The sequence below is a fragment of the Pseudochaenichthys georgianus genome, chromosome 1 (assembly GCF_902827115.2).
Source record: "Pseudochaenichthys georgianus chromosome 1, fPseGeo1.2, whole genome shotgun sequence".
Lineage (NCBI taxonomy): Eukaryota > Metazoa > Chordata > Actinopteri > Perciformes > Channichthyidae > Pseudochaenichthys > Pseudochaenichthys georgianus.
The window spans coordinates 47,128,838-47,153,396 of record NC_047503.1 but is presented as its reverse complement, the minus strand read 5'-3'; the positions used below and the strand labels follow the sequence as shown (position 1 = coordinate 47,153,396).

At 42.4% G+C, this 24,559-nt stretch overlaps 1 long non-coding RNA gene across 3 annotated transcripts in view; it reads left to right on the top strand.

Annotated features, from left to right (window-relative positions):
* The window catches only part of LOC139434840 (uncharacterized), an 89,205-nt gene that overhangs the window by 49,129 nt on the left and 15,517 nt on the right, over positions 1 to 24,559 (top strand). For all 3 annotated transcript variants that reach the window (XR_011644149.1, XR_011644151.1, XR_011644150.1), the window contains 2 exons: positions 20,574 to 20,667; positions 23,460 to 23,592. This is a non-coding gene — a long non-coding RNA (uncharacterized lncRNA). The remainder of the gene's footprint in view (positions 1 to 20,573; positions 20,668 to 23,459; positions 23,593 to 24,559) is intronic.

Sequence of the window (24,559 nt, the reverse complement as noted above, 5' to 3'; positions counted from 1 at the left end):
GCTTAGTAACCGGCTTGCCCCCCTTTAAGGGTTAGCCCAGGACACCAGGAGTTGGTCATTATGACAAGTACCCCTGATCTGTCCATACAGGTGCGTAAGCACAAACTGGACACAGCAAATCCCGCTGCTGTTCCCCGTAGGGACCCAGCGGCTGAGGAAATGTCTCAATATCCATTGGGTACATGTACAGACAGTGTCTGAAAACATTACTGGCTCGCCTGGCGGAAGCCAGGGTCAGTAACAGCACTATGTTAGAGAGACCTGGTGTAGAAATCTCTCGCACTCTGAATAGTGTTAACACCCTATGAGGGAGTCTCACTATATTCAGGTTGTACCACTCACGGGCCAGGCCCATAAGGCCCAGCGCTCTGGGTGTGGGTGAAAAATCCCCCCCCCCCGCCTGGGACAGTATGTCCCCTGTGTAGTGGGAGCTGCCATGGCTGCCCGCACAGCAGCTGATAAATCTCCGCCAGCCAGTACATAGCTGGCCAGTGCAGAGCTATCAGAATAAGTGTGTGGCGTTGTTCCCTCACTCTTGCCAGAGTTTGGGGAATCAGAGCCAGGGGTGGGAACGCGTACAGAAGGCCCGAAGGCCAAACGTGTGCGAGTGCGTCCACGCCTAACGGTGCGTTTAGGTCGCGCATCGAAAAGAACAGCTGACACTGAGCATTTTCTCTTGATGCGAACAGATCCACCGTGCCATAACGCACCCACAGCTGGCTCACAATCCTTGGATGTAGAGTCCAGTCTGCATAAAGTGGTGTACCTCTGGACAGCAGATCTGCCCCGAGGTTCGACACACCCGGTACGTGCGTCGCTCTCAGGGAGAGGAGACGCCCGCTGCTCCATAGGATCAGTTTGCGTGCCAGCATGTGTAACTGGAGAGAACGCAAACCCCCATGGCGGTTTATATACGATATTGTGGTCGTATTGTCTGTCCTCACGAGGACATGGTGTCCTGTGAGAAAAGGCAGAAAGCGTTTTAGGGTGAGGAACACCGCTAAACGCTCCAGGTAATTTATGTGTGCCCGCTGGAGGTCTCTGCTCCAGAGACCCCTCACCGGGCGGCCTTCATAAATACCTCCCCAACCTGTCAGACATGCGTCCGTGGTGACCACCCTTCGTGAAAGGACAGCACCCATAGGCACGCCCCGTACTAGAAAAGTCGGGTGCAGCCAGTGGCGCAGTGCCGTTACGCATTTCACAGTAACCATTACCCTCTGCGCGCCATGACGCGCGGGGTTTAGTTTTAAGGCGGCTACCCAGCGCTGAAACTCCCTCATGTGTAAGCGTCCTAGTCGTACGACCAGGATGGCTGGCGCCATGAGCCCCATCAACCGCAGGCATGTTCTGAAGAGAACATGTTTGCGACGCTGGAATTGAGCGAGACAAGCTCTGAAAGCTTTCACTCTTTCCGCTGACAGGCGAGCTGAAAAGGGTACCGAGTTCAGGTGTAACCCTAGGAAGAGTATAGTCTGCGCGGGGCACAACATGCTCTTCTCTGTGTTTATTATGAAACCCAGGTCGAGCAGGTGCTTTACGAGAACATTTGTCTGCGTAATAGCCTCGTGCTCCGACTGTGCGAGAAGCAGCCAGTCGTCCAGGTAGGTCGCCAAGCGAATACCCTGTTGTCTTAACGGGGCTATCGCGGCTTCCGTACATCGTACAAACACTCTTGGACTGAGAGACAGGCCGAAGGGAAGTACTCTGTATTCGTAACAGATCCCCTGAGATGCGAATCTCAGATATTTCCTGTGTGGGTAATATACTGGGATGTGGAAATACGCATCTTTCAGGTCGACTGATGTAAACCAATCATCTTGTCGCACGAGACGCAGCAGAGATGTGTGAGTGAGCATTCTGAATTTATATCTTTTTAGATATCTGTTCAGAACCCTCAAATCCAGTATTGGCCGGATTCCGTTCCCTCCTCGTTTGGGGACGAGGAAGTACTTGGAATAAAAACCACTCTGACTCTGCTCGGCAGGTACAATAGATATAGCTCTCTTTTCTAGAAGTGAGAGGATCTCTCTCTCTAGAATATGGGCTGACTCTCCTCGGGCTTGTGAATACAAAATGCCCGAGAAACGAGGGGGGGTGACAGCGAATTGGAGTCTGTAACCCCGTGTTACTGTCTTGAAAACCCAAGCAGATGTTGTGAGCATCTTCCACTGTGTGCTCCTTAGAGCCAGCGGAGATGTCACCTCTCTTGCCCTCTGAGACTCTGTTTGTTGTGTCATGGGGCCCTCTAGTGTCTGAACACGGTGGTACCCCATTTCAACAGTCCCCACCGTCACTGCGCACGCACGTGGCGGTGGCTTCACGGACCCGTCAATAATCCGTCCTTTGAGAGATGCCGTAGCTGCTCTCGAAAGGGAAAGGATTGACGGGCCGTTCTTTACAGCTCTAGCCGGCACTGCGTGCGCACGTGGCGGTAGTGCCCTTAAAGCCCCAACCGGCACTGCGCATGCGCGTGGCGGTGGTGCCTTCACAGACCCGTTTATTATCCGCCTTTTGAGAGAGGCCGTAGCTGCTCTCAGAAGGGGATTTATGGTTAACGGACTGTTTATTGTTTTTCTTTTCATTTTTTTGAGCTGCGCCCTTGGCCGAAGCCTGGATGCGTCAGCGAAAAATGGTTTATTCAAACAATAATGATGTGACATGTGTTTTGTGCGGACTTGAGGATGGCGTTGAGGCATCTCTCGAGGCAGCGGGAACACAATTCGAGCCGGAGAAGGAACTTCCAGCTCTGTCACAGAGGGGAGAAGGAGGGGCTGTCATGCCGCTCGCTTCTTCCTCCTTGATTGCTGGCCGAAATTCTGGGTTGGCTGCGCCTGGGCTGCAGCCGGGACCGGAGATTTTCTAGACCAACTCGCCCTCGTCTCCTGCCTGGGCTGGGGACTCGGGGCGGGCTGCGACCTCTGCTGATCTGGTACTCTAGATCCAGCAGGGTTCGGAGCAGCTTGGCGAAGGGTCGCTGTTGCAGAGGCAGCGGCTGGACCCTTCGAGGGAGACAGAGGTGGAGGGCCTCGTCTTCCTTCTTTTTCGACTCGCACCTCCTCTGCATGGAAGCGAGAGCGGAGCCGAAAATTCCCTCGGGAACGATGGGCATATCCAGCACATCTTCTTTTTCCCGGTCCGGGAGGTTGGTGAGGTTGAGCCATCTAGCTCTTTCCTGCACCACCATGATCCCCATCACTTTGCCCGTGGCCTGGACGGCGCAGCGTTGGACACAGAGACAAATGTCTGTGACCGCGGCTAGAGCTCTGGCGGACAATGCTGCAGCTTTGTAGGCCCGTTCCGTCATGGTCGACTGGAATCGGTCTGTTTTTGCTGGCAGCGTGGGGTTCCTGCTCGGTGACGGGCCCATCCTCGGTAGGAGGTGGGCTGCCACTAGCGGTTCCATAGGCGGTATGTGGAGCAGGCCGAGCCTCTCCATACCGTCACAGTCAAGGGAGGAGGCACCCTGGATTGGGGCCTTGTTGCTAAAGGGCCGGTCTCTCCACGAGACCGACACCTCATCCAACATCTCCGGGAAGACCGGGAGGAGTTGCCTCTTTGTCCTTGTTGTTTGGAAAAACAGTTTTCCCTCGTAACGGGACCTGGAGGTCTCCTTGGCCACTTCGGGCCATGGGATGTCTAGTCTAGCCGCAGCGCGTTGACACACGGCTTGTAGGTCCATACTGAGACAGGGAAGCCGTGAAGGCGAGGGACTCAGTCTCTGCGGCGGACGCCCCCGTGTCTTGGTTGCCAGCCGGCCAACCAGTGGACATGAGGGGATCCTGTCCCGACAGGCTAGCTTGTCGTGCTAACCGTCGGCGAAGACTCTTTATGGTGAGGTGGGTACAATGCCCGCACGAGCCGGGGTCGTCGATAGCCTCCTGGGCGTGTTCCAGCCCGAGGCAGGACGAGCAGACCTGGTGTGAGTCTGTGCCTGCTATCTTCAACCCGCAGTCGCAGAACCGAGCCTTCGAGTCCCTGACTCCTCTGGTGTGAGGGAGAGAGGCGTCCATGGAGAGGACCCGCTCTTAACAGGTATGTCGAAAAAAAGTGTCCCAAACTGTCCTTTATCTGGAGAAAAAAGGTAGTGTGGGTCCTTTCCTCTCAAAGAATATTACCTGGTGTGGCAATATTCTTTAAATCCTTTTATCCTCCGGGGAAGAAAAAAGAATAAAAAACGTCCTCGCTACCGTGGTGAGGGAAAAAAGCACAAGCTAGCAACTGGTGTGTTGCTAACTTGCAAGTCAAAATCTTACCTTACTTCCAGAGGAAGAATTCGGCGAGGTTGACTATGGTACTTCTTCTGAGAGAGAATAGGGTAGCCGGTTAACGCCCATCGACCGAAAATTAGCTTTGGGTTCAGTCTGTGGACTGTTAAGCTAGCCCGGCTACCGTTCGAGATGTGCTCTGAAGCGAGAAGAGGTGTTTGAATGACGCATGCGTGTTGGCGCAAGCTACTTATTACATTACATTACATTACATTGCATTTAGCTGACGCTTTTATCCAAAGCGACTTACAATAAGTACATTCGACCAGGAAGACACAACCTTGAAGAAAACAGAATCATATAAGAACATCAGGTTTCAAAGAGCCAATCGTTTCAAGAGCCACTCAACTGGCTTTAGATAAGCCAGTCCTTTATTAGTATATAAGTGCTTTGTTAACAGTTCTATCGCTCGAGGTGGAGTCGAAAGAGATGAGTTTTCAGTCTGCGAGTTTTCAGTCTGCACTTATAGGGGGTGATTTCCCCTGAGGTTGACGTCAAGATCACCAGCCAATCGGGATTGGCGTAATGAGATTGATGCTTCTGTTTGCTCCGCGATGAGGCGCATCCCATAGTGAGACATCGAACGGAGTGTTATGAATGAGAACTACAGTTTTCTATACAGCGGACTACAACATGGATGTTCAATAAGAACGAGGGACTACTGTAAACTCATCTAGAGACTCTGCACCGTGCTCTGATGCTGTTGCTTTATGCTTTATGAACGTGGAAAACAGAGAAATATATTCTTCATGACCAAAGTTGGAATTGAAATAAAAAAGGAAAGTGAAACTTATGCTCGTCACCCTCTCCCTCCGGTCCACATTAATACAAATGATCCCAATACGTATGATTGTATGAACTATGAAAAGATCTTAAAATAAATACAAATGTATTTATTATAAACGTTAGTCCTTAACATCTATCACTGTGTATATCACCATTCAAACATCTTTTAAAAGTTGAACAAACCCCACACAGCTCAGTAAAGACTATGAGATGTTGACTTTATTTGATCATTTCAGTAAAAACTAACGTTCATATTTCTCTTTTTGATTATAATACTGATGAACGTTCAGAAAAAAGCACTTTGGCAACTTACGTTTTAAAATGCTTAATAAGCACCGTAACTTTCATGATATCATTTCTCGGTCATAATCGGTTGTTTCCGTGAACGGCCGACTGTTGAGTGACAGCAAATGCTACGGCTGCAATGCATTGTGGGGCAGCATTTTCTCCTCTCCTTTCGGTTAGGGAGGTCCAGTGGTTCCTAAGCTAAAGGAGGTTATAAAGGAAGTTTGAAACCTCCTTTCCTTTCATTTGGGCTGCAGTCGAATAGTCCAAAGATCAGCTCCTAAATTCTAACCCTATCGTCTATTCCTTGACCTCTGAGTGAAACGTCACGGGGTTAAGGGATAGTGGATAGGAGAATTCAAAAGGACTTAGGAGAAGAGACTGCGGTACTTTAGAGAATCCGAATGCACTTTCACTATCCGACGTGTTTATGATGCGCCAGCGGACGTCATTGTGTTCGTCTGCTGCTGTGGGGAAACTATGGAAACCACCGTTTTCTATACAGCGGACGACAACATGGATGTTTAATAAGAACGAGGGACTGCTGTAAACTCATCTAGAGACTCTGCACCGTGCTCTGATGCTGCTGCTTTGCTTTATGAACGTGGACAACAGAGAAACATATTCTTCATGACCAAAGTTGGAATTGAAATAAAAAAGGAAAGTGAAACTTATGCTCGTCACCCTCTCCCTTCGGTCCACATTAATACCAATGATCCCAATACGTATGATTGTATGAACTAAAGATCTTAAAATCAATACAAATGTATGTATTATAAACGTTAGTCCTTAACATCTATCACTGTGTATTTCACCATTCAAACATATTTTAAAAGTTGAACAAACTCCACACAACTCAGTAAAGACTGAAATGTTGACTGTATTTGATCATTTCAGTAAAAACTAACATTCATATTTCTCTTTTTGATTATAATACTGATGAACCTTCAAAACAAAGCACTTTGGCAACTTACCACCTATGTTTTAAAATGCTTAATAAGCACCGTAACTTTCATGATATCATTTCTCCGTCATAATCGGTTGTTTCCGTGAACGGCCGACTGTTGAGTGACGGCAAATGCTGCGGCTGCAAGGCATTGTGGGGCAGCATTTTCGCTTCTCCTGTCGGTTAGGGAGGTCCAGTGGTTCCTAAGCTAAAGGAGGTTATAAAGGAAGTTTGAAACCTCCTTTCCTATCATTCTCATCATTCTAGAGAATTCGAACGGCACTTATCATGGCTGCCACTGAGGGACTTCCGGGTCATTTCACTCCTTTAGGAAGGTTCCTAAGCTAAATGGACTATTCGACTTCAGCCTTGGAGAATTGGAACGGCACTTATCATGGCTGCCACTGAGGGACTTCCGGGTCATTTCACTTGGTTAGGAAGGTTCCTAAGCTAAATGGACTATTGGAACGCAACCCTCCTTTCCTTTCATTTAGAGAATTGGAACGGCACTTATCATGGCTGCCAGTGACGTACTTCCGGGTCATTTCACTCCGTTAGGAAGGTTCCTAAGCTAAATGGACTATTGGAACGCAACCTAGATAGCTCAAGGGGGAGTCGCCAGCGTGGCTCACCGGCGGCCATCTTGCCACAGTCAACAACTACTGCTACAGCTGTTGTAAGGTGAGTGATCTGCACAAAAATACTCTTAACTCGCTGAAATCTTGACTGATTTACAAACGGTTTGGTTTATTATAAACATTATTAGCATGGCTATGATACAGGAGACAACAAGACATGTTGAAAAAAATTCATGATTATAATTATAAGTAGGCTATGCAGTATCATAACTACATCTTTGATGTTTATAACAAACCAAACCGTTTGAAAATTGAGCAAACTACGGTTATTTCAGATAATAACAGTGCACCATAGACATAATGTTATGAATGAGCGAGCTGCCATTGTGGCAAGATGGCCGCCATGTGGCAACATCGGTCTCCATTGTCCAGCAGCGAGGGTGAGTCATCTACTGTTTATATACTGTATATCTATGCCGTTAGGAAGATTCCTAAGCTAAATGGACTATTCGACTTCAGCCCGGCTCTGTCCCCGTTGTTTTCACACACAACCCGCCTCTGTTAGTACACATTTACATGACATGTATCATCTGTTGTAGACCCAAATAAATAAAATAAAATAAGAACTCATTCTCAAAAAAGATAAACGCCATTCTTAAAATGTATAAACGAAAAAAGCGATAATGAAAATGTTTCCAATAAATGAATAAAATAATTTTTTACCACTTTGACTGTTGTTCAGATATATCACATATTTGTAACTAAATGATACATTAAAGGTGGGGTAGGTAAGTTTCAGAAACCGGCTCGAGATACACTTTTTGTTATATTCCATGGAATGCTCTTAACATCCCGATAGCAATGAATATCTGAAGTGCTTTGACAAAAGATCCATACAAAAATGTCATCTGTGGAAGCCGTGGTACTGTAAAAAGTACAACTGGATTGCCGCCCTGTCTGTCAGCCTTCCATCTCGTGCACGCACAAATGCATCTCGTGCCCTCATTGGGCGTGCCGTCATTGGGCGTGCATTGCAGCAGTACTTCAATGACTCGCCAGCAACAGGCGGCCACTTTCACCAGTCTGCTGACGTCATGTGCGCGTTCGTTCATGTGTGTTGGAGGAGGTGCTCTGTAAGGAAGTCTGAAGGAAGGGGCGGATTATTTTCGGCTGTGTACTTTCACATTTGAATGCACTCGAGCCGGTTTCTGAAACTTACCTACCCCACCTTTAATTGAAACAAAACACGGTATAAACTGAGGAGTGACTCTTGTGAGTTTCATGTGTTTTCTTCACTCCGCTGGGAAACTGCTCTCATGTCAAGAAGCATCAGATCAGTGCATGCGCTGCATCGTCCAATCAGTGAGCGATACACAGTAAGGGGGCGGGGCGAGTATCTGAGGATTTTATCGGAGGATGGTCTGGTGCTTCCTCGATTATCGCTCCTCTAATATCACTCTTCGCTCCTCCGGCAGAAATAAGCGCCATGGGACGCTACTCAAGTTGGCGCTGACAAATCAACTTCCGGTGATACCGAGGGCCGACGAGTGAGGAAATGAAAATAATCGACCTGAGATGCAGCCATTAAAGGTAGGGTATGTAAGTTTGAGAAACCGGCTTGAGATACACTTTTTGTTATATTCCATGGAATGCTCTTAACACCCCGATGGCAATGAATATCTTAAGTGCTTTGCCAAAAAATCCATAAAAACATTTCATCTGTGGAAGCCGTAGTACTGTAAAAAGCACGACCAATCATTTTAGCCGGCCCGGCTAAAATAACTGGATGTCAGCCTTCCATGTGTGCACACACTTATCTCGTGCCCTCATTGGTCATGTGCGCGTTCGTGTGTGTTGGAGGAGGTGCTCTGTAAGGAAGTGGCAGATTTTCTCCGGTCGTGTATTTTCAAATTCGGTTTCAAAGCCGGTTTCTCAAACTTACATATCCTACCTTTAAGTTGGTACAAATACAAAGAAAATGTCATGTTGGAGGAGGATTAAAAACCTGCAGGCCAATTGTTGTTTTCTTTAACACACTATAAAAACAAATGCCTTGGCTCAACAAAGAAAATCAAGGCAACAGTTTGCATCGATGTTTATTGAGTTAAGACAACTTCTAATGAAATTCTCTTAAAGCAACAAAGTTATTTGAGTTAGGGGAGAAGGCTTTTCCTCTACAATCAGAGGTGTTTTTAATTACCGCTTACTTAATGATTGGTAGCATAAACACAAGTTTTTAAGTTGATTACTCCAAAAATTAAGTTGTTCCAACTTGTTTTACCGTATGATTTAAATGTAATCTTAAAGGGGACCTATCATGCAAAATGCACCTTTGTACGTCTTTTATACATGAATATGTGTCCCCGGTGTTCCAGGGAACTCACCAAGTGTCAGAAAACACAACCCTCTCTATTTTCCTCCTTCGCCAAATCTCTAAAAAAGGGGCTGCAACGGATCTGGAAAAAACGGATCCAGATGTCAACACTTTTCTACGTCACAGAGAAGTCCTCGGCTTATTGGTCAAATCTCCACCTATCAGGGGAATGAGCCACGGCCACGTGCATTGCCAAACCTCTCATTCGCATATAGGCTATCGGCAGGCTAAATCAACCCACATCTGTGTTTTTGCCTGCTCTTGCCAGGATGTCTAAGATAGTTAAACATTGTGCTGTTGTTGGCTGCAAGACTCGGGACAGGGGACTGCATGCAATGCCATCGGTGGAAAAAGAAATGAATCTGTGGCTAGACTTCATTTACAAGGGACATTTGCCAGAAGACCACGGCAGATTTCTGTTTGTGTGTTCCAAACATTTTACGACGGACATGTTTATGAACTTGTCTTAAGTCCAACACGGATATGCCTCCAAAGTAATGCTAAACCCGGGATCAATACCAACCATCCGGGACCAGGCCAGTGAGGACACATCCAATTTTGAAGCTGTAAGTTTTTATTTAGCGGTGTTTTTCCTGATAAAGCTATCTCTAGCTTGTAGCATGTAGCATGTAGCTTCGCCGTATCAATGTCGCCTCAAACCCAAATAGTAATCGGTTAGGTGTTTATATATTTTTGTAGCATTTTATTGTGTACACTCCGCAGTCTTTGCTTTGTCTTTTATTTGAATTATCAGGCATTTGCTAACATGTTCAGACATACTGCCGTAATGGCGATCTGTGTGAAGGCTGTAAAGCCACGCCCTAGGCGATAACACAAGTATTTATTTTCCTATTTATTAGTATTTTGTATCCTCTAAAATCATATTGAGTAAGTTATAATAACAAACGTAATCTTCTGTAGGCAAGTGCCGTTTTTTCCAGCGTTATATGTAAAAGCTTTTGTGATTGTAGTCTGTAAGAACGATCAGATATCATCGATCTGTAAGCTAAACTACGCTACGCTAATGAGACATGCCGGTTTTTCCAGCGTTATATGTAAAAGCTTTTGTGATTGTACTCTGTAAGAACGATCAGATATCATCGATCTGTAAGCTACGCTACGCTACGCTAATGAGACATGCCGGTTTTTCCAGCGTTATATGTAAAAGCTTTTGTGATTGTAGTCTGTAAGAATGGTCAGATATCATCGATCTGTAAGCTAAGCTACGCTACGCTAATGAGACATGCCGGTTTTTGCAGCGTTATATGTGAAAGCTTTTGTGTGTTTACTTGTTTGCGCACATGAATATAAATGGGGGTGTGTTAGGATACAACACTGTGTATGTATGCGAGGGGACACGCACACCACGAGTAAAACTGAGCTAAAGCCCCGTTGGTCTGTTGTTGTTGACAAGGCCTTACCTCTAGCAACAGGCTAATTAGTGGCTAGCACTCATTACAGTCAGTCTACTGAGCTCAGCCCCTCTCCAACACATCATCTGTATTGAGTCAGAAACACAGCATGCACGTTACGGTTCAAAACTAACTCAGATTGGAAAAGGCTAAGCAAAGAGCTTTGCTAAATAGAGAGTTTTAGCCCCATCTTTTGGGATTTCAGACTATATTTATCCAAATAGTATTTTCTCATCCTGAATACTAAGTTGAGATGATTTTGTTCTAACTATGTGTTCTTCTTTACAGGCCAGCACCTCACATACTTACTAATTAGTGACAATTTGTACATCCTTTGCTATTATTTACATTTGTTTGTATCATGGCGGAAATGAAAGACTGTACCTGGCAGCCCTGCACTACAATGAAAACGCTGAGCGCGCACAAGCCACTACATCCACTGGAAACCCTCTGTATAAACTGCAGTTCCCAAAGGCCAGGAAGGGAGAATGCAGAGCAAAACCAGTAAAGACTGACTCCACATTCCGTAAGTGTTTAAAATATTTATTATACAACTATTTACAAATATAAAATAAAAAAATTAGAAAGAAGTTTCAGTTTTTTACATGCATATACTAATCTAAACCACATTTTTTGTTGTGCTTTTTTTACCATTGCACAGCCCTACGTGGCCAACTTGATGGACCTCATCTTCGACCAAGTCTTTGTGGACCCTGCACCATTATGAGCGACCTGACAGGGAAGAGGTCATCGCCGGGTATGCTACACGGTTCAATTTGGCTGCTGTCTGAACCCAATATCGACATTTCACGGATCAGGAAACTCCCTGCGTATCCTGAGGACAACGCAGGCCGGAATCACCACTCTGATCCTGCGTCCAAGGAAGCCCCAGCACCAGCTCACAAAGCTTCTGTAAAAATATTTAGTGTCATTTATACAAAATACAAGTAGGCTACATTTAGTTTTTTTTAATGGGTTTTTTTAACCGTTGATTTTGACAATAAAGTTCCGAGTTAATATCAAAATGTGTTGTGATTATTCATGTTTGGATGGGTAAAGAATATTCTGATTTCAAAAGCATAAGGTTGTGTGTGTATATAATAGTACAATGACAGAATGAAAGATTGCATAAAGCCATATACACCAGTATTTATTTCCATGAACAATATTAGCATTCGTTTTACAATTTTAGTCAAAACAAACAAACCACTCACTGCTCTATTTGCCTCAACTGTAGTCCACCATGTTCAGCTCTGTAAATATTCAACGCATTCTGCAGGGAGAACACATTTAGGCACACAGGCTCCAATCCAGGATGGTCCACCATACAGGTTACAGAGTCCTCAAGTTACTGCATCCGTCTTGACACATTGTGATAAACATATATTGAATGACATGTGAACAATGTATTTAAACAGACAACTTAGTAAAGCTGTCAAAAATGTTACCTGTGGTATCTCCATGCAGCACACATTCTCCGTTCAGAAGGCATCGTGGCGCAATTTGCACAAAGAAGTCAATAACTGAGCTTTTAAAAACACATGAAACTACACACATTGCTGACAACTGAGGTGTTGTTGGAGTTATACTTTTTATCATCCTAAGTTATTCAACTTTCCAATGGTTGTTGCACGATGTTGGAAGAAAAGGACTGTAAACTATTAATAAACGCAATGAGGCCATTGTAAATATACTGAAAATATGAATGTCTCCCTTTATAAATATATATATATATATCGCTGTTTTTGCGTTACAAACTGTACACATTGCATTATTGCTAATTAGCCAAAATATGAACGGAATAAGGAGCAAGCATCGTAACAGAGTAAAATAAATAGGGACAACAGCTTGTCAGCTAACCATTCAGAAACGTCCTGCTGCAACCGAGATTTTTGCACCTCCACCAAAACCTCCGCTGCTTCAGGCTTCTTGGCTTGGCAACTGGAAGGTCACCAGTTCAAGTCCCGGCCAAGTGCTACCGAGGTGTCCCTGAGCAAGGCACCGTTCCCCACACTGCTCCCCGGGCGTTGTTCAAAAGGGCAGCCCACTGCTCCTAACACTAGGATGGGTCAAATGCAGAGAAACAATTTCCCCACGGGGATTAATAAAGTATATCCAATCCAATCCAATCCAATGAGCGAAAGGAGGCATGTCTAAAAAATGATCTGTTTGGTATTTTGAAAAATAAAATGTATAAATATACCTTATATGGTCATACACTATATCATTTAAATATAGCATGATAGGTCTCCTTTAAGTTGTATGTATGTACATTGTGAACACACAATTAAGTTGACAACCATTTATAAATTAAGTTGCTCCAAATATATTGTATTCACTTGTTTTTTTTCTTAGCTTTTTCATGTTTTTGCCTTTAAAGAAAGAAATTAATTGATTCCACAACAAAAATATTAGGCAATTCACTTTTTATTTTGAACTTCAGTTGTTTATTTCAACACATGATGTTTCAATCAGGAGAGAATTCATTTTGTTTGAACATTTATTGACACATGCCATACAGTATGATAAGGTGCATGAACACCTGAAATCACAGCTGACTGCAGGAGAGAGGAGAACCATTTTATAGTTTGGCTGCAGCACGTTGATTGGCTGCTGGAGAATGAGGTGAAATGTAATACAGTTAAAGAGAACGCCTGTGATGAGCTGATTATATGCAGCTGCGGAGTGAATGTATATACACCCAGTCTTCCTGAAAGAACTTGCGCTGTAAATAATTTAAATCTTGAGAAAAAAGATAAATAACACAAATTGAAATTGCCCCACAAATAATAAATAAACACATTAGCCATATTACCATGGGAAATGGGCACACAGCAAGTTGCCTCTACAGTGCAACTACAAGGCTATCTACTGTATTTGAATGACAAAAGATGACACTCACCTTAAAATGTCCTTTGTATATTTCTATTTGTCTTAACTGTGGGAACTTGTCCAGGCATCTTAAGTGGGAGTGGAATTGAAATCCTTAACTCAAGGTGTAGAACAATTAAGTTATCAAGCCAATTGCATTACTTACTACAACTTGAATTTAGTTTGAAGTCAATTAACGCAGAAATCAGAGCTCAAATGACACACAATATTAAGTTGATGTAATTACCAACATTATTACGTCAACACAACTTATAAATTAATGTTCGCAACTTAAAATGTTTATCTAAATCAATTAACTCACATTTTTATCTTGCAACCGTGCATTTAATTAAGCGGAGGTGAAAGGTCGCCTGAATTCGTTTTTAGAGTGCACTTACGATTTGTATACTTTTACACAAGTAATAACTCATGAATGGTGAATAAGAAAGCGTGCCTATGGGATATAACATGCACATGAGTTTTATTAATCCAAACACAGGGCTGCCAGATGTGAATCAGACACTGTCATAAGATCCTCGCAGTTCCTCCATTACTCACTGTCTGTGGTTTAGCTATAAATGACATCATTACCACTGTCTCACTGCTGTAGGGCTCAAGGAAATTCCCACCATAAAACTGAGCTATTGGATACATAAAATGGTATTTTTTTGTAAATTTTAACAATGCACATACTGTTGGTATTAGCCAAAAAGGAATCGACCTCAAACATTTCCGTGACAATAACTTGTGAGATTATTTGAACAGACCTTCTGAGATAAATATGTTGATTTTGAGGATTTGAATAAAAGGATAAAATGAGAGGCACATAATCCTGATGAAGTGAAGAGATATTTCTCTAGACAGCCACTTCTTCCTTTCTTCCGAAGACAAGATTTTGCCATAATTAAACTTTTCTTCTAAAGAATAAACAGCTTTAAATCCTACCAACCTCGTGACTTGAGGGTTTCATTTCAGCCCATGACAGAGCAGAGGTTACAGTTAATCTCGACCAACACACCACCGCAAGAGAGGGGCCGCTTTCAAATCTAAGGTAAAGGGACTTTAATTGAAAAGACCAAAAGATCTGGCCAAGAGAGGAGTACCATGTTATTATCTGATCTTAAGATAGACTTGTTGGCATTTAAATTGAGAGGGAAGGAGCAGACCCGATGCTAGATAATCCATTGTTCCCCCCAGACACATGACTGCTCGCCTTCATCTACAGCTAGAATACAGCCGATAGGCATGGTATCATTCGGCTAAAACAGAAAGCAGGTGGAAATAAGAGTGTTAAAATCCCAGCAGAAACTAAGAGACACTAATAACTTGACAGCTCTGATCAAGTGAGAATTGAGAGTGAAGGGTCCTGAGGAATGAATGCCCAAGGTAACTTGACAGTAAATAATATCTACTCGGTAATAGACAGGACTGTCTCTCCCCGACGTCAAATGAAATAAACATCTTACTGCTGTGTGTGAGCGCGCATATGTGTGCGGTCAAGGCACTGTTACGGAAACTTAATCGACTTGTGTGATGAGACGTGAGAAAAAGAGGCCGAAAGGGATGGAGAGTTCAGCGTGACTTGGCAGAGATGAGACTATTTCATTTGACACAAGACCTTTCAACCTAGAAATCCTCTCAAACAAAAGAGAAACTGAACAAAACAACACTCAGACAGGTGTCCATGTGCGTAATTTGGTAGAACTTTAATTTCCCTCCTTGTTAAGCAATAAGCACAGGACATCACAGCGCTGTCGATAGAATATTTAAATGTATCCAGGCTGAAATTAGAGTGTGGAATTAATCAGTAACAAGCCAATATATGCGGCTCCCATATTCTATTTTCTGTACATAAGGCAACATAAATCATTGTGAACCTCATTAAATGCTCAGCAAGCTCGAGGTAATTTCCCTTGGAGGCGGCTTGGCTCGAAGCCGCCCGAATCCACATGGCTGTTTCTGGCCTCAGCAGGGCCTGGCAATGCAAAGAGGAAGAGATTGAGAGAGGGAATCAGAAAGAGGTATGGACAGAATCAGATAGAGATAGAGGGAGGGAAAGATGGATGGCAAGGTCTTGAATGATGAGCTCTCCTCTATCTCTCTTCAGCCCCTGATAAAGATGGAGGGAGCATTAGACCTGTAGTGATAACACTCCCTGCTATCATAAGCACTTCAGGCTTGCAAACACATTGTCAGCATGTTTCACAGTTTTATGCTTGATTACTGTGTTTCGTTTCAGCATATTGTAAAACACACTGTAGTTTTCTATCTACGTGTATGTCATCGCTGCATTCACACGATGTCTGCAAAATTGGAGAGTAAAAACCTCCTGTTGTTCAGAGTCGGGAGTGTTCATGCATTATTCAACACGTTTGCTCTCATTTCTAGCCTTGTAGCAACAACATTAATATGCTACATTAGCTCAGTCAGAGACACTTATGTCAAATAATTGATTTAATTATATGTATACAGTTATAATTGGTGGAAAAGGCTCTGCTATTAGAAGGGGCTCTTGAAGCAGAAGTCGTATAATCTCTTAATAGACATGCGTAACCATTACATTGGTGTAAAATCAGCAAAATATAAATCTTGTCATATTAAGAGGAAGTTGGAGAACAGGAATAAGCAGCTTGTGATGTTAAACGATCAAGAGGTGGATGTTTTGGTGGCCAAATTGGATATGAATGCATGATAATCAGCTTTGGGTAATCAGTGGGAAAATCTAGCCAAGATTAAAGTAAAGACAATTAAAATGGATCAACCAAGACCAAAAAAGGCTGCAAGATGCACTTATTGAAAGGACATTGAATGATGTTGTGTATTAAGTATCTGCACAATGTTTCACTCTACTGCTGCTTACTTGTCAGACATTCAAAAAGCTTTTGAACAAATCCATAATCCTGTTTTTCATTACTGTGTAAATCGTGGTTTGGGCGCCACAGTTTTTTAATCTCAGATATTTTTCCCTGCATAAATCCTATTTCCATGCTCCGTCACTGTAATGTGACATTTGTCTCTTGGATGTGCTTGAATGACACTCACTCAGTTATAAACAAGTTTGCAGTTTTCTGTCTTTAAATCGGAAAAAAAATCTTCCTGGTGTGGTTGAGATATCACCCAAGGGTACAGAAGCAATCTGAGAATTAAAATTACTACTCTCAGCAATTTGATCCTCTCGGTTAATCATAAAAAGATGGTGCCAAAAAACGGATTCGCAAAAGAAAATGCTTGTTTACAATTCACCAATGAACACACCACAATATAAAAACTGCCTTTGGGAATCATTGGAATTGGACTTTCCATGTTGCAATCAGCTTAGCGAGACCCCCACTCTGTTTCTTTAACCACTGCCTCTGTGATTCATCAAGAAGCTCCAGCCCTCTCACTGAGAACAGGTCATTGATTGCCCACAGAGAAAAAAAGAGGTGTCGATCCAACTCAAGAGCAGCTTATTAGTAAGCTACAATTACCGTGAATGCTCCGCCAACACGTCAACTTTCCGTTTACATCCATGTTTATCCGGACTCAAAGAATATGGAGTGAAGACCTCAAAGTAAAGGGAGGACAGTGCAGCTAAAATAGGCGACCAAAGGCAGGCCTTTAACCTGCAAACTGCATCCAGTAAGTCAGAGTAATATCTTATTAAAATGCGAAAGATTGCTTACAACCTTCCCTTCTGTTCCTGAGTTATGGCGATGAGATATGTGTGTTTGCATAACATTAGGATGTCACAGTGACATTGATCCGTTCATCCCTGATTAAAATGGACATGTGTACAACATTTAAAGAAATGTCCTCAAAGCGTTCCTGAGATATCACATCCACGAGAATGGGATTACAAATCCAGAGAATGGACTCCACATGGGTTTTATTTTAAAATCACTTCTCGTCTATTAGCACAGTATGTACTCTTGAGTATAACTGCTGAAACTTTGCACATTTATGCATGACAATTAGCATATATTAAACCGCTGTAATAGAGGAGTGAAACCATGCTATTAAATGGCAATAATTCATCATTGAATTTCAAGGCTGTTTCAATTTCATTGAGCCCTCATCAAAAAAACCTCCTCAGCCTCAGTTAATATCTCATTCCTTAACTGATGCACCACAAGGTTATTACAAGGAGTGGGCAACCCTATGTGTATGTGACATATATTATCTGAAAGCAGTTATATGGTGGTGCTCCAGAATGGGTTCTCCAGATCTGATAGAAAACATGTATTCTCATATGATATTCAAAATGACATACGATTCCCCACATCTCCTCTTTTTTTCAAACATTCATGAATGATCGGCTGCTCAAAGATTCACTAAGCAACTCAAGGTGACAGTCACCCTGCTAAACTATCCACCCTAAACTAAAGTGTTGGCTTGAAATTCAGTCGATCTTATTCTTAAAGTATTTCTTTGACATTTTGGAAAATACAATAATGTTCTTTCTCGGCTAAAGGTAAATGAGAAGATGAGCGCAACTTTCTTTAAATACTAGGTTACAGCGTGTTAGCTTAGCACAAATACTGGGAATACGGTAACATCTAGCTCTGTCCAAAAATGACTCTGCTCATCAGTTCCTGAAAAAAATAAAAAAATAATCTTATTTGGTTGTATTGATCAAGTAGGCTACAGGGTGGCATTTGCCTAAATGTGTGTGGTACCAGACTATGCTTGTTATGTCTGAGAGACTGCTTAGAGCCAGGTCATGGGACAGAACACAAACCCCCCTTCCCGCAAAAATACATCGAGACGAACTTTTAATGTTCTGTTTGTGGATATTTTACGTCTGTCGTCAACTCTTAATTGGTTTGTTGTGATTGACAAGCCGTATTGACCAACCACAGAGGAACGACTCGGCCCTGCTTGATACCAGGGGATCGACTTCTAAATAATCACAGCATGGCCACCAGAGCTGCAGCAGCCTTAATGGCGATGTGTAATGCACTTATGCACCCTGCTGATGTGGCAACTGGCCTCTCTGTACCTCTCTCATCACAGAGAGGCGTCCTCGTCTCTGTCACCATCAGGTAGCAGCATCATCGAGCGGAGCGGAGGGATTAGTGGATGAAAAGGGGACAGGGGGCCTTTCAGGAACAGAACTGGGAAAACAACATCAAACACAACTAGATCACACTAAGGGCAGAGTCAGACCATATTTAGTTTTTTATAGGCACAATTAAATGGTATTTTTGCCTCAATGATAATTATGTGTCTTTGATTCTGGACTCAATAAAGTACATTTGGAAGGAAATAAAATCAGGATGCATTAAAGACATCAAATATCATGGATACATTCTCATATTTAGTATTTTATCAATAAAACATTGATATATACATGTAGATTAACCAATTTTTTTTATTTGCAGGGGCCATAGAGCCTAGAAAATGGCCAGAAATGACTACTAAAATATAAATAGTAATAACAACCTTTAATTATATAGTAGATAACCTTTCTTAAGAGTGTTAAATAGAGCTTTACGCAGATAAAATGTATAAAAAGCCAAAGGACATAAGCAGTGAGGAAGAAAAGACAACAACAAATAATCAGATAAAGAGCAAATAAGAATGTATAAATAAAAAATAATATTTAAAGCTTTTTACAAAAAGTGAGGTTTAAGACGAGATTAATTGAGGTTAGATAGCTGTCTGAGTTAAGTAAGCAGAGAGTTCCCATGGTGACGGGAGGAAAAAGCCTAATCACTCTTGTCACTCAGCATGACCTGTGAGCAGCCATCAGAGCTCCATCAGCGGAGAAGAGCACATACCAGGGCAAAAATCACTGATGTGTTTGGGAGCAAGGCCGGGAAAGATTGAGTGCAGTGATTAAGGTCAATAAAGAACACATAACCATTAGAAGCAAAACGGCAAAAAAAAAAATCACCAAACATTAACACACACCCACACCCACACACACACACACACACACACCCACACACACACACACACACACACACACACACACACACACACACACACACACACACACACACACACACACACACACACACACACACACACACACACACACACACACACACACACGCCTGAAAGCTTCATGCTGGGGCACAAAATGTAATGATTATAAACCATTTATCCCCACAGAGGGTCTGTTCACTGTAACTCACTTTCACCAATGTCCTTTATATATTGTTGCATTTTTATGTGCCCTTCGAGATATTGTACATGCTGTTATATGTATGTGTATACTGGTTACCTCACTTTTTAGTGGTCTCACGTGAGAATGTGATGGTGATTCTGATAAAAGTAAATACCTTAACACCAATTCCTTTAGATGGCCTCTTTACAAGGTGATGTTATAAGACTAATGAAGGGGTGACATCTGTCGAGCATGCACTTTTAACAGGGGTTCAAACGTGAGCTCTCTAGAGGGTCCTCAGAGTACGATAGTGTTTTTGAACATGACACATATGCTTGAAAGCTTTACTTGATTATATACCTTTTATCTCCATGCTGTAGGTGTAGACTGATGTTCATTATAACTCACGTCCACCAATGTCCTTGTATTTTATTGCATGAATACATTTGTTCAGGTGCCCTTGAGGTTATTGTAAATCTGGTTGCCTCACTTTTCAACCTTACACATCAGTAGAGTATGCGTTTTTCAACAGAGGGTCCATGAGGTTTGTTTTTTTAAAGATTTTTTCTGGAAACCAGTGCCTTTGTTGGAGTGACAGCGTTGAAAGGGGGAGATGACACGCGATAAATTGTCCGGTCCTTCGCATGGGGACCAAGTCTCCGTTTATGGGCTGCCAGCTCTACCAACTGAGCTATAATCAAGACTATTAATGAAACAAAAACCACACACAATTTATTAACGCAACATTAATTGAACTGTCTCCTGTATGAGTCCTCAAGTAATTATGTGAGTTGGCTAAATCACTGTGTGACATCTATCCATAATGGCAAACTTTATAGATAAGGGTATATGTTGTGTATATGTCATTTTTGCATATAAGTATTGCATAAACGGTATGTTTACATGTAGACTACCTAACATGTTATTGTAATTTAATATACATTTTTCTACCCTTGTAGTAGAAGGACCCTGCTCCGTCTCACTTTGATGAAAGTGGTCCTTTGCCTTAAAAACGTCCTGCTGATGTAGAGAACCGTCGGACCACTAAGGAAGGTAAAACATATGAACGGTGAAATGTTTAGCTTGCTGTTAACACCTGTGCTTTATACTGTATCCATTTCTTTATTGACATTATTGTTCATGTAATGTGCAAGGTCAAGTGACTCAAATTGTACATGGTGTCGTGCAAGTTCAATCAAATATCTAACATGCAACAGATATCATTTATTCAATACAGTGAAACATATCAAATAAATTAGATTTGAGTGATAATTGATCTTACTCAAGGTTGCACACATTGCACTCTGTATTCAATTAAGTTAATGAATACATTACTGATTTTCAATAGGTTCCATCTCAGGACAAAGGTGATTAGTACATACATCAGCACCCATCAGGACAGAGGTTGAATTATTAGCTTATTGATGTGGGTTCGCTGCAATGAGCACAGGTCATTGTGGAAGACTGAATGCCCAAAATGTGCAGCTTATAACGGTGCACAAAGACAGAAAGGTAATATGAAAGGGAATTAGACAAAAGACCCAATCTGAGAGATGATGAAATGCAAATTGCACCCGGAATATAGTTTGCTAAGGATTTATTAACACGGAGAAGATGGAAAATAAAAAGATAAGACTTTTATGGAAGGAATGAAGGGTAAGGCAGAGTTTAAGGACACAGTTTGGCATGGATAGCATTATCCAGTTTGGTTCACATGCACAGGGGAAATTAGAGGAGATCGTGCTGCCAGAGTTTCAGTAGTAAAAACACATTCCAGTTCCAGCGGCCTGAGAGGAAATTCCAGAGACGCGTGCACTTGATGATGATATCCTGCGAGGCATGGCAGCGGTTGCATGTGCAATGTTGCCAGTGGGGGAATCCTCTGCCTAGATGTGCTGTGTTAAAACACACAGTAAGCCCCTAATGTAACTACAGTAATAAGCTGCAACATGTTTATCTATTTGGTTCGTAACTGTCGGCTTTCCTATTCCTCTGCTAAAGTTTGGATTTCTTTTTCAGCTTAGTGTTTTTAGAAGGGCCTTTTTGAGGACATGTCTTTTAGTAAAGAAAAAGTAATGCAATAATATACAAACACATGCAAATGAAGAAACACATGCAAAGCATTTAGAAAACACTCACCAACTTGACGAAACATGTGCAGGGTTTACTGAAAGCACTAAATAAACTAAACGCTGCAAGAACTCACAACAGAAACGCTGACACAAAAAAGTGATAAAAACAGCTGGGATCGGGACCGGAGTGCTTGTTGAAGTTCAGGAATTACCGAAACATACAAGAAGTATTGTGAGTTGCCCATAACCAAAATCCTATTCAAATTTCAATGTAAATGTAATATTCAGGAGACAATACAGATAAAAGCCAGACCATAGACTGTATATGTGCCAGACTGACCGTCCCTATACGGCTGAAAGTTAAGCAGCACGTAAGGACATAAGAACAAAGGGATCTGCAGCTTTGAAAAACCTATTTCCTCCCAGCACACGTCATGATCCTGTTACAAAACAGAGAACAGCCAGCAACCATCAATCAACCAGATCCTTTCAGCACACACGTCATTCATCAGTACTGTAAAGCTGTGTCCTCAGCTCCACAGCTTTGAACATGAGTTACCGTAGAGATGATGCTGTGATCCCGAGTCTATACCACAAAGAAGTGAAGCCCATTGATGACACAAGCGACTGTGAAATATCCTCCCTAAACTCAACAACAAAAGAACAACATGTCCTGGAGTAACTGTGTACAACTCTCTCATCTACTCACTAATTAGAGCTAAAGGCGGGAATATACCACAACCCGGTGAAATATGCACAGCTATTTATTTCAGTAAGAGAGAGGGAGAACAACAGGGTCACTGCATATTGGCAATATCTCTGAGGAGGGTAGTGAGGGATTTGTTTGGATAATCCTACAAATATGCAATCCCAGGCTGCTTCCCCATCATTCTGAGCATGATACTGTCTGGCAAGTGCTTAGCTATTGTGTAGATTCTCTGTTAGGTAGACAACCTCCAAAAGCATATCCTGTTGTACTATTAACTTTTACATTTTTAGGTGAGAGACAAGACACGCCCTGCTTTTAACAGCTCCGTACTGTACATCAGTGGTTTTAAAGAGTTTGTGCCGAAGTCCCTCCAAAGTTTAAAACCAACATCTCATATTCGTGCAATATAGCCATTTTACCAGGTGTAGGCCTACCACTCTTATCCCTAATATAACGTTTATTTCTTATAAATGAATGCCAAGTGAAATTTGACAAACAACTATTATACTCATGACTTACGTATTCACAAGATGATTAATGGATTGAAACGTAGTAAAATAACATCATAGTAGCAACACACCCATTTAATTAAGTGTAAACAAATGTAAAATGTCAATAAAAGATAATGAGGTAATTGAACTGCACATGCAGCTGACGAAAGTACCAAATAAACCCTTAGCTCCAGATCGGGCAAGGCACAGACATGCATGAGGAAAAACTTGGGAACTGCAAACATTTTTATTTTTGCTGCAGAATCCGTTTGGGAAGCACTGCTCTAAATAAGCCCCCCTCCAAATCTCAGTTTGTACCCCTGCTCTGCCAAAGCTGCAACTTTTTTTTACTGAATACTTGAAACCCCTAGGAGTCAGAAGAATTGATGTGGGAGTAAAAGTCATCGATAGTCCAGCCAGGAAGCACCTCCTTGTGTTATCTATCAGGGCCTGTGAACTGAGCACAGGTGTTCACTCCGCCAACTCCAAATGCCAGAGCATTGATCAGAAGGTCAGAGCAGATTGGATTCAATTGCTAATTCACTGTGTCCCTCCATGTCCTCTCTCCGACAGCTGTCAATTATGCTACCGGTTACTGAGGTCAGGCGCAATCGTGGCAGACCATCATTCACTATGAGAAGGATTGGGACAAAGGAGGAGGACATTGGAAGTGGACAGACATGGACAGTCCTGATCTTCATGACTGGTAAAAGAAAAAAAATGCTTTGAAAGGAGACAAATTGTAAAACTTCATGTATGAATTTTTTTATAAAGTTCTCAATTTTTTTTATTGTTAGCTTTTGTCTTTTTAAGCATTGTACGGTGGCTGAGAAGTGCAAACGAGAATGACAAAGTGTGAAACATGTTAACAAAGCTTGAGACAAATTTACATTTTATAAAACAAAATTACATTTTATAACAAACTAGAGAATCAAACCGGAAAGGGAATGTCCATCATAACTGAAATGACGTGCAAGTGATTGACACAAACTTAAAGGGGACCTATCATGCAAAATGCACTTTTTGATGTCTTTTATACATAAATATGTGTCCCCGGTGTGTCAGGGAACTCACGCAGCATCAGAAAATAAAACCCTCTCTCTTTTCCTCCGTACCCAAATCTCTAAAAACGGGGCTACAACGGAGCTGATCCAGATTTGCGTCCGATATGACGTAATATCGGAAATGTAGGCTGGCTTTACACCCACGGCCCTATCAGAAACGTTGCTATCAGAAACGATGCTATCAGAAACAATGCCCGACTGTTTTGGACGTAATATGGTCGGTGCATGTTTACATTAGCATCGCTAACACTCAGAGCTAACCTGTACTGGACAGAGCATGTGTGTGAAGAAGCAGGAAATAAAAAGGAACTCACCTTGTGATATAACCGGTAAGACAGTAGTAGTAGTAGTAGAACCTTTATTTAGCCAGGAAAATCAATTAAGAACAAATTCTTATTTCCAATGATGACCTGACAGGAGGCAAAAGGCTTCCTGAGGGGATGGGGGTGGGGAGGAAGAAAACAAAAAGACAGACTCCGGGCACTACAGAACCCAGGAGACAACACAATGACACAGAGCAGAGATGACAGTCATAGCAGTTAAACATATAACATATCTAAAATAATACTGCTGGAGTTCAGAAAAAGAGAGAAAGCCTTTGAGCTCCAT